This window comes from Limanda limanda, chromosome 15, assembly GCF_963576545.1.
Source record: "Limanda limanda chromosome 15, fLimLim1.1, whole genome shotgun sequence".
Lineage (NCBI taxonomy): Eukaryota > Metazoa > Chordata > Actinopteri > Pleuronectiformes > Pleuronectidae > Limanda > Limanda limanda.
In genome coordinates, this window is record NC_083650.1 from 18,429,443 (window position 1) to 18,443,687 (window position 14,245).

Genomic DNA, 14,245 nt, shown 5'->3' on the forward strand with positions numbered 1-14,245 from the left:
CGCCCTAGGGGTTTATTAAGTATTACATGTGGTGGAACAATAAAAGAGGCCTGTGAGAAGGTTTACTATTTAAAATTAAAGGGCATACTTACACTGATATATATTACACAGCTTATTAGCAGCAGTGTAGCAGGAGGATTTTGCACTTCCACAATAAGGCACAAGAGGTCAGAGCTTCACTACAAATACTCTGAGATACCTTGTTGTCTGGTCCTGAGAGTGTACCCAGGCAAGCCATATTCATCATTATCATTAAGGGCATTGCCTGAAAGATGTCTATTGAAATAAGTTTGCTTAAAACATCATTACAAATCCAATTAATAGTGTCATTAAACCAGATAGAAAGCAACGACAACATTGTGTGATTTGAAATTCTTTTAAATAATAGAAAGCCCAGCGTTGCATAGCAGGTAGAAATATCATCAGTGATGTTTAAATGTAAATGTTGTTTCGGAAGGAAACGTTATAACCTCTCATGACTGGCATGAGCTGCACTGTTATGTTACATTTACTGTTGAAAAAAAATTGTCATTAATTTATCAAGCTGGGTTCTGTTGCCAAAATGTGTTTGTTACGATTTATCAATTCTATAAAATATAAATATTGCATTTTACAAGTAAGCTGATTTTTTTGAAGGCTGTTTGATACACTTTCCCCACAGCCCATGTCATGCACTGTATGCATATATATTAGTAACCAATTCTATTTCTAGTCTACTAACATCCATTTCTTGCACATAAAGATAACAAACCATCATTCTTGCCATGAGAGGATGAACTGTGCCAAACTAACTGGCTAAATGGAATTTACCAGCTGATCAGTAGAATGTGTAAAAGGCTCCTGTTAATGTTTCTTTCAGTATAGTTCAAGTTAATGATGAAAATGGATTAAAGCTAAAGACCTCCTCTAATACATAGGTTTACAAACTAATTGTAGCAAGTAGTGACAATTTTTTTTTATATATGTAGCATTTTGCTGTATTTACTCGTAATTATCTAGTTAATTTATTTCATGTAAAATGTCTTTAAATTTCCATGAAATGTCATATTCTGTATAGTGTTAACATAATACTTATGTGTTGCAACCTTTTTATTTATGTTTCCTGTGACATGATATGAAAAATTTACCACAACGTGTTAAGGTTAAATAAAACAGACCTAGAGACTATTGTGTGAAAGTACTTCTGCATATGTCGGGGGGGGGGGGGGGGGGGGGGGGGGGTAGCATAGGAAGACAAAGCAGATGTGAAATCTTGCCTGAGACGTTTAAAACCCAAGGTAGAAAACCTCATGCACAGACGTCAGAGCAAAATTATTAGCAAAGAGAGCTGCTTCACTCTGAAGCTCATAAGCTAATTCTCTTTGTTAGCTAAAACACCTCAAAGGTCAGCTGAACAAATCCTGTTCATTTCATTTGAAATCAAATGAGGTCACATTGTCATGTTGTAACAATTCAACTGGTTTTACTGGAGGCGTGATATGCATGACGAAATTCTGTGTACCAACACTTTAAAACAGCTTCTCCATCAGCTTATCCATCGACATTTTAAAAAGCGTTTTTAAAGGAAATGATTCGGGTCTACTTGTAGATTGAATGCCACATGCTCCAACCCCAAAGGAGCGCATGAATATCCCATTAAAGCTAATCTGTTGTCTCGCTTTGCCGTCAGAAAACGTCCTCCACCCGACGCACCGATCCCATTTTCTCCTCCACCGTTGACGACATTGACACTGAGAGGATTACAAGAAAAATCAATAAACATCGCCAACTTCATGAATGAGCACAAGTCTCTGTGAGCTGATACCCTCACACCAGGTTAGGTCTATTTACCTGCGATACCAATCCACAGTGGGATTCTCTGTAGTTAAGATGATAAGATGTCGGATCATGTCCCCATGCTTAACAATGAGAAGACACCTCACTGCTCTACAGCGCAAATCCACATGGTGTTGGTCCATCATGACGTTCACACCAGCCCAGTGTTGAAGCAGAGGGGAAATATGGAACTACCCAGACATCAATGTTAGCATTAAATAACACCAAAGACCCTCGGTTATCCTCTTCATCCTTTCTCTTTCTCTCTTAAATACACTCAGTATCTTCACATGTATCTTAGTTAGGAGACACAAAGTGCTCATAGACTATAAATAAATGTCTTCAGCAAAGATATTCTCCACTTCCTGCAACTTTAGCAACTTCGTATTTCCATTTGCAGTTGGAAAGTAGATCTGTAACTTTCAGCAAATGGCATGGGACAAAAAGAGGCAAGACTGCCGACCAGACAGACGAGCGTTCCACTCTCCAGCTCTTAACAAGCATAGTAATACATCAGTCAAAAGCAATAATTTTACCATTAATGAAATTCCAATTTGCCTTCAGTGCATTTCACGTTGACATTTTCCACATTGCAACAGTGCTTTGATAAAGTTTTTAAAATGCAAAAACGCATCTAAGAGGCTAAAGACCAGCCCGGGTGTCAGCGTGCCTGGCAGAGGACTATGGTACTTAATTTTTATCGCCGCGCGCCCGGGGCATTGGAAGCCTGAATGTTAACATTGGCTCCATTTTCATTATCATCGTATGATTATGGATTTTACTGCATTTAGCTGATAATACAACTAGGAGCTCACCTTAAAAGAAGTTGCTCGAAGGTTTCATTTCTGCCCAAATGAAATTTTCATTTGACAAACAAGTATAATTAGGCTGCACTTCTTGTTCAGTGTCAGTCTGTTTTCTGATTGAACTTAGACCAATTTACTGCCACTAAATGAGTTTGAATAATTTCCATTCTGAATGTCTTGGGGACATTAGCTTTAGGAGTGCTAAGTGGCAGCATGCTTTTTGAAGTTGCTGATTATTCGATGCCACCCCTGTCTACCTATACATTTTCCAGCGTACTTCAAAGTTAACAAGGGGGAAAAAAACTGCACATCACCTACCTCGGAGAACAATGAGAATTTGCAAGTGTTTTTTTGGCCGGGTCTGGGAGGCAAAGTGAAAATTACTTTAATAAGTGTGTAATAAACTTCGTTAGCTTCAATGCTCTTTGCTTCCCCACTTTATTTCTTTCATGTGGCCACTTTTATTGTACTGAATGAGTGGATTTGTTTCTCTTGAAACTGTACACCTAATAACTAAAATTGCAGTATCAGTTTCATTAAACCGCTAATTACAAATTAATACATTATGGATTATGAGAACGGCTGTTATTAAAGTAATATAACGCAGTAATGTTTAGTATCTATCAGGGAACGAGCAGAAAAGCTGGCCACTGACTTGTAGGCAGTTATAGCATAGCCTTTATCCACATGAAGTGTTTATGTTCCATAACACAATAACTATAAATATATAAGCAAATAAAATTGTTGCAGATTACCTACTATTAATAGCACGGTAAGCCTCTGCAGCCACAAGCTGAGCCACAGCAGACCACTGTGAATGGCAGAGGAAAGTGGGGTTATTTGTATATTCTCCCCTAATGGATTTGGTAGATAACCTAAAATCGGAGTAACAGCTATTTCAGTAGGGGTAATCCAGTCATCCTTAAAAAAAATAATAAATGAAATAAATAAATAAAAAATAAACACCAATGTGGAGCGAAACAGAACGAGAGAAATGGAGTGAATAAAATTGGTGAGGGCAGAAGAAAGAGAGGATCACAAATAAAGCTCAATGTGGGATTGATGAGAGGAAATGGGGATTTTGACAATGTGATTAAGTAATGGTCTGAAAATATGGAAGCAATGGCAAAAAAGAGAATAATTTACTCAAATGTAAGAGAACTGCATGTCAATGAAGGGCGGAATTACATTTCATTAACATAAATAAGGAAAACCAAACTGTGGCTTAGTTATAAGGAGTTTAGAAGCTGGTTAGCAAAAGACTCAACCTCAGAACCTCTAACACAGCTCTGAATGTCTCCTCCAGATTGTATTTTCTTGGTAGAATTTGGTTATTAACACTAAACTGTTTAACAATATCAAACATTTAAAATCATTTTTGGGTTACTTGAATATGTAATCATATATCTAGATTGAACATGGTATTTTCAAAACAAAACAATATGAATCTAAACCTGAATTTCCTATGCTCTGTGCACAAAAACCCAAGCTCAAGCCCTGTCCCGTTTCCCAAAGTGGCACTAAATAACAAAGCTACACACAGAGCAATGGTGGTCTGCAGTGCAGAGGTCTATTGAGCTGACATGACAAAGGGCTCAGAGACCACTACAAAGTGGAGATAATGCTGTGGGATCGACTCAAAAAACAGAATTGCAGCACATCTGCAATTCATTTGCATTGTGCTCATTTTTCCAAGGAATGAAACGACTCCAAACGAGCACAACAAGCTGACTCACAAATAGATGCACATTGGCTTTGTCAATCCTCAAATCAATTGCTCAATGAATACATGAGGGTAAAAACATCTTAAATGAAATGTCAACACCAAGTAATAGTTTATCTGGATTGGACTTTGAATAACATCAGAGTTTTGCTTATGTTGAGTGTAAACACAGTTTGAAACCGAAAGACATTGGAAATCTACTTGCACAATTTATTTTAGAAGGATTTTGTACTTTACTTTCTGTTCTAACTCAATGTAAATGAATTGTGTGGAACTGTATAACATTAGTACTTGTGGGTATTTGGTTTCTGTCAAACTTCTTCCTTTGCATTTACATCTTAATAACATATATCTTACTGAGTCATTGATAATGTAAAAGCACTAAATATATGTTAGGTAAGAATGTTCCATTAAACAGTGACATATAACTAAAGGGACATTTCTTTGCGGTTCATGAGGCAACAAATTAGTATTCAGGTATATATTTTACAATATTGTTACTCTGTTTTTTATGTCCATTCATTACCTTAATTCCTACAAACTGAGACAGGATGGGATGACAATTATAAATTCTAAGTCAAAAGCTGTGGAAAACACCTGACAGCACAGATTATTAAGTGACATGTTGATATTTCATGCATGATTCTCTGTCTCATATAGTACTTTGTCAGAAAATGTTGACTTTTGCTGCTTTTACATCTGCCATAATAATTACCAAGAGCCTCAGTGCATTGTGGAGACAGGCAGATTGCTGCCGTGTGTTCACTACCTGGTCTTGAGATGATGATGTGTGCCATGAGAATAAATTTAAAAAAGGGTAAAATATACTTGAATGCCATCTCTGACAAATCACAGAAGTGGAATTATACATTCACTAAATATTAAAACTCTTTAAATAATGACAGGTGCCCCATTCGCCAAGTGGGCGATCATCATTATAAAGCTTCCACTACATTGTACTGTGTAAATAATGTGTGCTTTGGAAGAAAAGCATTCGAACATCTGATATGTTACTTGTTACTTAACTATCATCAAACAGATGCTCTGGTTTTACTCTTAGGGGGGCCATGTTATTTAAAGGGCACCTATCACGCTCGTTTACAGCTCTATGCTTTTATTTTGGGACTCCACTGGAGAAGCTTTGCAGTTAAAAAAAAAGGGGAATTATTTACCTCAAACTGCCTGTTATGCATCCACTCAGTAGAGTCTCCTAGAAACAGACCTCCTCAAAAGCCCCTTCAGAAGAAAGACTGGAGCAACATCTGGCAGTCAGTCGAAGGGCATCACAACAAGTGTGGTTCACAAAGCAAACACTAAAAAGCATATTTTCAAATCCAGCCTGATTTTAATTTGGGGGGTATAAGAGTGAACGGCACGAACCTCCGAAGAAACAAAGATCACAGAAGGATGTCTCATTTGGTAAATATTAGATCCATTAGCAGCATGTGTGACATAAAGATGGATTTAGTCTTTCAATCTCAATCCACATATAAACATGTTTCTGTTAATAGTAACATACGTGTAGAATACACATCGGAAATGGGTTCAACATACAAAGGCTAACACTGCAAGTAAAATGTTATTCTGCTTTTGCCAAACATCTGTATGCTAAACGTGCACCATCAGTAATTTGTGTGCTGGAATAAATAGCCACTATAGTATAATGCCACACATATAGACTGTTTATGATAAATGTAATGAACTTGGGATGGATGATGACCAAATAAATAAATCTGAGAAGAGCAGACTCCACCTTGTCTTAGAACGTTGGAACCTGGCATTCGGAGCAGATTGACTTTTCATAAGGGATTACTTTTACAATTTGGCCATCTTTAATATGGATATCCAACAATATAACATTATCTATGTGACAGGATCAGCAGAAAAATGTATTTGTGAATATGTAGGACATATTTCACATTCATATACTGACATACAGATGACTTGAAAGGGACTGTTGGGCATGTGTCTGGCAATTACACTGTCCATGGCACGCCCAGGTATAAGGACTACATTTCACATCATCGCACCTTTACTTGCTGACTGTAGTGCAAACAAAAAGTTTTAGAATTAATTAGAACAAGTCTAAAATGGTTTGTCATCTCCCCTGGTAAGGATTTCCGAAGATTAAATCTCTCTTAACCCGGTCCACAAACAGCGATAAAGCCAAAATCTGATTTCAGTATCTCCAGCCCACAGTTTGCATCCCCATCCATAAGAAAGCTGCTTAGCCTTGGCAGCTAGCACACATGTGAATTGATCCAGTGGTAACAGAGAGTGCAAGAAATCTCTGAACCGAGCTGTTAAAGAGCCCAATGATTAAATGGAAAACAAACAATGCAAATAATTGACTGAGCGCCTCAGGATCCAATAGTTTAAGTGGCCTTCTTATCATTAAAAGCAGAGTTGATGACGTTGATCACATGCTGCTGCTGGTGGGAGTTTACCCAGCTTCAATAACCACCAGCACTCTCCCTCTATTCAGATCTATGGCTAAATCCCAGGTGAGTGGCAGGTGCCAGCTACAGGGCTGTTAGGAGAGAGCGTTTGTTGATATAACCATGTTTTCCTCTCTTTGAGCGACTGATCTGCAAAGGTACACATAAAGGCCCTCCTTCAACAATGTACACAGAGAGCACTTCGAAAGGAGTACATAAAAATGCATCTCCCCTCTCCCGGCAACATTAAACAGCGTGTGAGGGTTGGGGGTGGCGGCGGCGGGGGGGATGCGGGGGAAGGCATTTGTTGGGGTGCAGGGAATAGGGGGGGGGGGATTGGCTGAGGGACTCAAACAAACGCTGGAGAGCGGCAAGTTTGCATTTGCCCATACCAACAAGCTCCTATCTCATTAACAAACCGCTGAAATAAAAGAGTGCCTTTTTGGCTCACAGCTATAAAAAAAATTATCATAGTGATGATGTTCCTCAGCCGTCAACAGAGCTGTGATAACGTTGTTTGATGATGACTTTCCCATGAATGTTAAGCAGCCGCCGCGGCAGAGGAAAGGAGCTTATCAGCGCCTAATGCCCATCTCTAATTCCTGCCCTTCTTGAACTAGCCATTTTCTAACAGCGTTAACTGTCAAATTTACATCCCGTCTTAATGCCACTAAAGAGTACGGGGGATGAAGAGTAAATGACAGCAGTGTAATGAGGAAGGCAAGGCATTCCTTCTCCCACTTTCTCTCCCCCTCTCTTTCTCTAAGGAGAAGGAGATTTCCGTTATATGGGGGCTTTTTTTCCTCCTCCGGTGCCATGATGCCATGATGGAGAGCTTACCTGTGAACCTACTGTGCTGAAGGTGCACATGAGCTTAATTAGCACCAGGTTCTATTGTGAAGTAGGTAAAATAGATTTTTTTTTCCGTGAAGCACTGCAAATAAATACAAAGTATATAAATAATCCCCACAATGAAGCACACAGGGAGACATTTAAACATGAGCATTGTGATCTATCTACAGGTAACAAGCGTTTGCTGCAGAAAATGATGGCAAAGGGATCAACCTGAGCTGCTGACATAGCCATCATTTTATAATAATAAATAGAGGTCAGGGTTGTGCATTTAAAGTACAGCATGGCGAGCAATCACTATACATGTTTATGCTTCTGCATGTTTTAGTTTAGCCAAGTAAAAATGGATGGCTTTCCATTATTTTTTGCATATTCCATTTTAATCATGAAAAGATAAAGCTGTATAAAACACTGTAATCTGTTCACATGTCATCAAGCAGACCTATTTCACATGTATTCACAATCACTGTAGTCCGGTGCTCATAATAAAAGCAATGATTCGGAACAACTAAACGTTTGTCATCTGGGAACTAACCATTTAAATCTCTTGCTTTTAATTTGGCATTTTGTGCATTAAAACAATTAAAAATGAACAACTGAACTACTGCAGGAGACAATCACTTCTGATATTCAGATAGAAGAAAGCAAAAATTACCAGAGGAATGCCAATCTTTAACATATAACAAAGATTCAACATATTGAATCATACAGTGGAGGTTTAACATAAACATGATCTTACTCGCATATGTAAAATGTTTTGATGTTTATCAAGTGTGTGCCATTCTCTGCTCATAATGAAGAATTTAAAATCACAACCTGGACTCAGGAGCAAAAATGTATCTTTACACATAATTAAAAAAAACATTATACAAAAATACTTTGCACAAAAGGCCTTTGTATTCATGCAGACTTCTGCTCCTTTTATGCAAATGAAACAAGTTGAAAGTTTCTGCATGTAATTTAAGATGGCATTTAAGCCTCCTACCCTAGATACTATCATCATAATTAATTCATCAGGTAATATTTCTCATTATTCTAAGGCATTTTATGTCATGCTAGGTAATGAATAGCTACGAGGGCAGAAGCACTAGTTAGCCACAAAATACACCACAGTCTTCAGTGTTAATTATATTTTGTAGTAATAAAAGTAGACTGCGGAAAATTATAGAAAAGGGAATATTTCGAATTAAGCAATCACCTGATGGTTAAAATATGGAATAAGTTGTGTAAAAGCATATTTGATTTCTTAATAGTTTCTCTTGGCTGAAAAGATGAGCACCACATCGTTTGTGGATATCTAGATTTTGACTCAATCATTGGTGGGGGGTTCATTTTCAATATTCATTTTCTTACAGAGAAATTAGAATGAAGATAAACAGAAGAAAGGTTTTACCTTCCATCTATGCTGGCATAATCAAGCATGCAAGTGAACCTATGAATATGTAGTCCATTTCATCTTAGGGGTCGGACTCTGGTAGGGCAGGCCAGCCAAGATTATATCTCAGCTCATCTGATTGGACCATATAAAGATTCAAACAGAGCTAATTTCATGGTGATCTGCTTGCCTCCAGTGAAACTATCCAAAAGGCAAGAGACTGTAATGATTTGGAAAGGAAGGAGACAACAGATAAATGGTGAAATGAAGTTGAAGGGCCTTCTTACCTTTGAGAAGAAATATTTCAATTTAAATGTATTACTTTATCAGGATAAGGTCCTCGAGCTCGGGAGCTCGGAGATTACACCAATTAAACATCAAATATGATGAACTAACTGCAAATGAACAAATGCCGTATGTGCCCCTGTTTAAAGGCTGGTATTCCACTATTGTTCAGAGATACCAAGTTACAACTACACTATGTTAAATGTGCTGCATATAGAGTTAACACCAGCAGTAAACACATATATAGCCCTGGCATTATTATTTTTAGTAAATGGATAAACGAGCTAGTTAAAAGTATTTGATTTGCGGTTTCTTTGAGGTTTAATTTTCAATAATTATTATAGTCACTGTCCAAGAATGAAGTATATATATTTATATTCATGAAAAGCCATTTCTTTATTGTATGCAGACTTAAATGTTACACATTTACTTCAGAGTTCACTATAACAACACTGTAACAGCCGCACATGGACAGTTTGTTGTCCAACTCTTACCCATACTATGTGTATAAAAGCCATACCTTTGTTTATATATTTCTTTTATATTTTGGCGGAATGACTATGTTATCTGTGCCCTGTCCGCTGTCTAATTCCTTGTGTGTGTTGTAGGTTTTGTATCCATGTCTTTGTATAGTATGTCCAGGTTCACAGAGTCGGGGGGAGAACGGGTAAGAATGTGAGGGCTGCTATACCTACTGTGGTTTGTGAAAACATAAGGTCACAGCTGATACCCAACTCTCCTGTACTTTAATAGAAAAACAATAAATCCATTGTTCACGAAAGGGAAAGTGCTAACAAATTTAGCAATTCTTCATTTTATTCACACATTATATAGTCCATCCTTTTTGAGTAATCAAAAATAAAGTGATGAATCAATAATTATTGATTCGTCAAATAATTATTAAGGCCAGTTTGACATGCTCTTCCAAAGGAAAAAGGGTAAATCGACCTAAACCTATAATGTTCATACAGGAAACATCCAGAAGACCTGGTGTGTCTCCAACCCTTCCCTCGCTCTGCACTTCGCTGCTGCTGAGCTCTGCCTGTGGGCACAACAGATTTGACACAAGAGTGCTGATGAATCTCATCAGTTTAATGTGTTTATGCTTGCTAAGCCCTAAAAGCTTATTGCTGTTCAATGGAGTGCTACAAAGTTACCTAATTTCCCCCCTGGTCGTCTCTCCACACGCAGCCTCTCTCCCCGGGTCGACACTGGCAACGCAGACTCCCGACAACACCACGTACTGCGCAACCTGTGGAAGCCAGAATCCACGCTGTGTCTCAATGATTTGTGTTATCAAACGGAGAAAAGACCTTGACAGAAATACAGTGAGGAAAGATATTACTGTTTTTTTCCACCTTAAATGAAACCCATGACTGTCTGTCTCCCCCCACATTGATCCCTTTTACCGCCTTTTCACACAGTAAGTGCTTTAGTCTTATCTCCGCTGCCCCCACCTCGCCTGTCTCATATTCCAACCAATGAGGCAGGCTGCCTATATGACAGCTAACACCCAGTATTAATTAAAATGTCATGCCTCCAAATCAATATTGTAAAACAGTTCAAACACAACCCCATCGCCACTGCTGTGATAAGTGCTTTTGGGTGACAGGTGAGTCCAGGGAAAGTGATGCAGGAGAATGCTATGACGGAATTATCCGGTGAGAACATGCAACATTAAAATTTATGACCCCCCTATGTGTTACTTCATCGCTCACAATTGCAAATTATCCACACTGTCACGAAGTGTGCTGCGCTAAACTGACAGATCCATAAGTCAGCAGCAACAGGCCAGGAGGCGAGAACTCTTTAGCTTTAGACGTCTGACTGCAATGCGTTAAAAGTGACTAATGTGGGAACGAGGCTCTCAGAGGGGGATTTATCTGTGCGACTGAAATAGCTGCAATCCATCTGATCGCGTTTATGTTGACTCTGACAAAAAAGAATGTAGATTAGTACTCAACTACTTTAAATGGACTACGGTTACGCAAGGTATAAGTAAAGTTTCCATGAAAAAAGTCAATAAAACCGAGAACTCCTGACATTTTTTTCACCATATTCCAACTATTGTGAGTGACTAATGGGTTTGATTCAAAACTTTGGCTGAGGCCGTGCGCGTTCACACACACTCAGGGAAAGATACCGTTCAAAAGGGATACGGATAGAATGTGACAAATTCTGTCAGAGTAAATATAGTTTAATAAATGAATTAGCTTCATAAATAATGGCTGTAATGACATTTTAGGGGACAATAAGCCTAAGCGTTGTCAGGAAATAGTTGATGTATGAGTTTCATGCCTCAGCGGTTCCTCAAAATGAATAGGCTTGGGAAGATAGCAGGGGCCTGCAACCAGCCTATTTCCTCGAATTATCTACTTGTTGTCAATTTGCACAGTGGAATTACACATGCAAATTGAACTGCCTGCACAAACACCACTTGGAGATGATAAAAACAAATTAACAAAGGCTATAGAAGGAGGATTTATTTCACTGGCTAACCCAGGTCAAGCAATACATGTATTTTACGATTGTGTGTACCCAATTTTGGTGTAATTATATCAGCAAATTATTCTTTGTAATCTTATTATTTTTTCCTCAACCTTCTCCTTACACACATAATTAACTTCGTTCACATCCTCACACACAGGGAAGAACCCAGCCTGCCTCTGTATCAGAGCAGCACAGTTCAATCTGATGTGGGCGTTCGCTCTTGTCACCTTCCTGCAGCTTAAATCCAGAGGAAGGTGAGAGGTCGACAGTTTAGTGACACAGTTTAATGTAAGTGTTTGGTAACGCGGTAGACAAATCTACATAGCCAAAGTCACAATGTTAAAATATATATAATCACCTCTTAACATCATCCCTCATATTGGGAAGGAAATTAAGTGTCCCCGGACCTCCACGTTTGCTATTAGATATCTCATTTACTTTGTACACACAGTGCTAATCTGCACTAATGAATTCTGCCACACCAAGCCAGATCGAGATGACTTAAAATTATTACCACTTGCAAGATATGCCTTTCCTCATTTGAGGCTCAATTTGGCTGGCTCGCAAAAACAGTCTGTCACAGTAAGATACTAATAATTAGGGTTTTAAGATGATTAGTTTATCTCTGTGCTCCTACAGTCCTGCCTCTTATCCACCATGGCCAAAACTTAATAAGAGGCTCTAAGTTTTAAACAGCCAACTCCAAATTACCAAGAAATGACAGAAATAATGAACTGGAGCGCATGCCAGGGAGAGAGATAGAGAGAGGGACAGAGAGAGAGAAAGAGAGAGAGGGACAGAGAGAGAGAGAGACAGAGACAGAGAGAGAGAAAGAGATGGATGGTGGGAAAGCTGAGAGACATTAATTCAAGTGTGAAATAGAACACAAAGTCTGGTAATCAATAAGGAAACGATTCAGACCTGTAATGCCAAAGTTGTTTAGTATTAACAGGACTTTGTGACTCTCATTTACCTTCAGACGCCGCCGTGCTCAACTTGTCACACATGTAATTAAAGTCGCGATAATGCTGAGTGAGTGATACCAGTTAATGGTTGCATATTTTTGAGGATGAGATCGAGATTTTACATGTTCCAGATGACATTCAATATAGCATAAGCCTTATCAGCCCAGTTTAATATGCAGAGCATTTTGCAAAGCTGGACAGAGTAAATCCCTCATCCTAGGCTACAGGAAGTTCAAGGGGAGTGCAAGGTCTCCAGGTTTCATTTGTTTTACATTTGTGTCACGAGACAGGGCAGGCTATGGAATCTCAGTACTTTGTTATTAACGAGGAAAAAATGTGTGTATCTCAAGCTAGCACCACTTGTCTGATGGACTTGTCTGATGCTGGCTCCATTCTGGGCGGCTATTTGTTAAACCTATTTATATAGAGTATCTCTAAGAAAGAAATACAAGCAGTACCAGAAATTGCAATATTTGGGGAAGGACCTAGGGAAGCTTTACTCTCTCTGGCTCCAGCTGATGCACTTGCCTTTTCCTCACTAACAGCAAGCAGGCTTATATTGTTTAATCTAATAAAACTCCAGCACGTTCCCATGGGGTAGAGTGTTATGGCATATCTGAAGCAGGAAAATAGAAATAGGCTACAAGAGGAAGGAAGTAGGTCTCACTGAATACGCCCCCTTCTAGTCTTTTTTTTAATATATATGCATTTGTTTCTTTTAGAATTTTTGTTTTAACATTTTATTTCATTGTTATATTATTATTAATGTCATTCTTCCTATTTTATCATCTACATATTTTTATGAGGTGTTGTATATTTGATGTTGTGTTGTGTGCGTTCTCTGGGTCTTTTGGTATGCCACCACCAGGTGTGTAGTTTAGAAAATTTCAGACAAAAGATTTTAATAATAAAAAGAGTAAATGGAATATTTACAATGATTAACATACTTCATTAAATATCTATATTGGTCCAAGCCACAGTCTGAAACTCAAAATAAATTGGATTTACAATGAATTAAGATTAAAAAAATTATTTACATTAAAAGCAGAGGAGTAAAGGTGCAAACTGAAGAATACTGAATGCGATTCATTAAATTGAAACCTTAAGTGATTACTCAATTATCAAAATTGGGTCAGTAACTTATGAGTGATTATCAATCCATGGATCAATTAATTGGACAGCCATTCCAGGACTGTCCAATTAATTCTGCCTAGTTCAGACTGCAGTTTTATTAAGGGACATTTAAATAAGTAAGCTACTGAAAATATAAAGAAAATGTATTGTTCTGTGATTATCTAGGACTTGCAGACAGTTGCCAGCCCTGTACAGCCCAACACCGCTGGTTTACCTGAAACACTGTCCCTCTCTCACACAGTGTTCGGCCAATCTAAACCTATTGACCTTTAATATGTACATTGGTGTTACAGGTCTCAGTCGACATTCACATGGCACACAAAATACAGGCCATAATTTATGTAGATTGTTGGGCTTTGCAA